Source organism: Bison bison, unplaced genomic scaffold (assembly GCF_000754665.1).
Source record: "Bison bison bison isolate TAMUID 2011002044 unplaced genomic scaffold, Bison_UMD1.0 scf7180017864251, whole genome shotgun sequence".
NCBI classification, from domain to species: domain Eukaryota; kingdom Metazoa; phylum Chordata; class Mammalia; order Artiodactyla; family Bovidae; genus Bison; species Bison bison.
In genome coordinates, this window is record NW_011494823.1 from 1,324,051 (window position 1) to 1,325,987 (window position 1,937).

A 1,937-nucleotide genomic window follows, 5' to 3' on the forward strand; every position below is an offset into this window, starting at 1 on the left:
CTTTTCAGACAAGCAAAAGCTGAGAGAATTCTGCACCACCAAACCAGCTCTCCAACAAATACTAAAGGATATTCTCTAGACAGGAAACACAAAAATGGTGTATAAATTCAAACCCAAAACCATAAAGTAAATGGCAACGGGATCATACTTATCAGTAATTACCTTAAACGTAAATGGGTTGAATGCCCCAACCAAAAGACAAAGACTGGCTGAATGGATACAAAAACAAGACCCCTACATATGTTGTGTACAGGAGACCCACCTCAAAACAGGGGACACATACAGACTGAAAGTGAAGGGCTGGAAAAAGATTTTCCATGCAAATAGGGACCAAAAGAAAGCAGGAGTAGCAATACTCATATCAGATAAAATAGACTTTAAAAACAAAGGCTGTGAAAAGAGACAAAGATGGTCACTACATAATGATCAAAGGATCAATCCAAGAAGAAGATATAACAATTATAAATATATATGCACCCAACACGGGAGCACCGCAATATGTAAGACAAATGCTAACAAGTATGAAAAGAGAAATTAACAATAACACAATAATAGTGGGAGACTTTAATACCCCACTCACACCTATGGATAGATCAACTAAACAGAAAATTAACAAGGAAACACAAACTTTAAATGATACAATAGACCAGTTAGATCTAATTGATATCTATAGGACATTTCATTCCAAAACAATGAATTTCACCTTTTTCTCAAGCGCACATGGAACCTTCTCCAGGATAGGTCACATCCTGGGCCATAAATCTAGCCTTGGTAAATTCAAAAAAATAGAAATCATTCCAAGCATCTTTTCTGACCACAATGCAGTAAGATTAGATCTCAATTACAGGAGAAAAACTATTAAAAATTCCAACATATGGAGGCTGAACAACACGCTGCTGAATAACCAACAAATCACAGAAGAAATCAAAATTTGCATAGAAACGAATGAAAACGAAAACACAACACCCCAAAACCTGTGGGACACTGTAAAAGCAGTCCTAAGGGGAAAGTTCATAGCAATATAGGCATACCTCAAGAAACAAGAAAAAAGTCAAATAAATAACCTAACTCTACACCTAAAGCAACTAGAAAAGGAAGAAATGAAGAACCCCAGGGTTAGTAGAAGGAAAGAAATCATAAAAATTAGGGCAGAAATAAATGCAAAAGAAACAAAAAAGACCATAGCAAAAATCAACAAAGCCAAAAGCTGGTTCTTTGAAAGGATAAATAAAATTGACAAACCATTAGCCAGACTCATCAAGAAACAAAAGGGAGAAAAATCAAATCAATAAAATTAGAAATGAAAATGGAGAGATCACAACAGACAACACAGAAATACAAAGGATCATAAGAGACTACTATCAACAATTATATGCCAATAAAATGGACAACGTGGAAGAAATGGACAAATTCTTAGAAAAGTACAACTTTCCAAAACTGGACCAGGAAGAAATAGAAACTCTTAACAGACCCATCACAAGCACAGAAATTTAAACTCTAATCAAAAATCTTCCAGCAAACAAAAGCCCAGGTCCAGACGGGTTCACAGCTGAATTCTACCAAAAATTTAGAGAAGAGCTAACACCTATCCTGCTCAAACTCTTCCAGAAAATTGCAGAGGAGGGTAAACTTCCAAACTCATTCTATGAGGCCACCATTACCCTAATACCAAAACCTGATCCCACAAAAAAAGAAAACTACAGGCCAATATCACTGATGAACATAGATGCAAAAATCCTTAACAAAATTCTAGCAATCAGAATCCAACAACACATTAAAAAGATCATACACCATGACCAAGTGGGCTTTATCCCAGGGATGCAAGGATTCTTCAATATCCACAAATCAATCAAATGTAATACACCATATTAACAAATTGAAAAATAAAAACCATATGATTATCTCAATAGATGCAGAGAAAGCCTTTGACAAAATTC

The 1,937-nt window shown here is 35.4% G+C and overlaps 1 protein-coding gene across 1 annotated transcript in view; it reads right to left on the bottom strand.

Annotated features, from left to right (window-relative positions):
• LOC104994118 (2-acylglycerol O-acyltransferase 2-like) overlaps positions 1-1,937 on the bottom strand; it is a 17,441-nt gene that overhangs the window by 9,514 nt on the left and 5,990 nt on the right. The window lies entirely within an intron of this gene.